The sequence below is a fragment of the Triticum dicoccoides genome, chromosome 1A (genome assembly GCF_002162155.2).
Source record: "Triticum dicoccoides isolate Atlit2015 ecotype Zavitan chromosome 1A, WEW_v2.0, whole genome shotgun sequence".
In the NCBI taxonomy this organism is placed as follows: domain Eukaryota; kingdom Viridiplantae; phylum Streptophyta; class Magnoliopsida; order Poales; family Poaceae; genus Triticum; species Triticum dicoccoides.
In genome coordinates, this window is record NC_041380.1 from 582737442 (window position 1) to 582738357 (window position 916).

The window sequence follows — 916 nt, forward strand, 5'->3', positions numbered from 1 at the left end:
GCCAACCCAAAGTAAGTGCATTATTGCGGCTCAACTGTTACACACCGAAGCCTATTTCATTGGAGGTTTGAGCTTGCAATGTAGTTTGCTTCAGCTTCATATCATGTAGAACATTGTTTTTTCATTGCGACTCTTCATATCATGTAGAACTTTTTTTTTCACAGATGGTTACTTGAGCTCATCGAACCTAGAAATCTGCTTGTTACATGAGCACATCGGTTGCCTCCTACATGTGTTGAAATTTTTTGGAAAAAACTTAAGGACATTTGTCAACATGCTTTAGCATTCTAAAACATTGTCATGATCATCCATAAGTGTATACCATCATTGCATCAATGTATTGCTCAAGAAAATATGGAACGTAATCCAGGAAAGAAACAACATTCACATATGTCAAAAATAGGAGATTCAATAACATACCAAGGCTAGCAATAAAACATACATGCAACAATCATAGTGGAAAAAAAAGAATATGTGAGCAATTATTATAAATAACAAACCCAGTCTTTTACACACACACACACAGAGAGAGAGAGAGAGAGAGAGAGAGAGAGAGAGAGAGAGAGAGAGAGTATGTGGCATGGCTAGCTGTGCTTTCAAATTCGAAAGTGAACTTGTCAAAACTACAAGTGTCCTCGGCTATGTCAAAAACCTAGGTAACAATACGTTGCCTTCATTCAGAATTGACACTCACTAAATTTGAATGTTCAGGCGCAAGGTGCTCAACATATGATGTAACCGAGTCATAGCAGTAGGATAGATGTACTATTTGTTTTACTTCTTTGTCTTTGTTTGGATGTTTTCTTATCATTGCAGTAGGATAAATGTACTATTATGAGAGCTTTTATTAAACTTTCCAGAGGAAAAATTTAGGATTCTTATTAAATAAATTAGAAAGATTTTTATTTCAATAGGT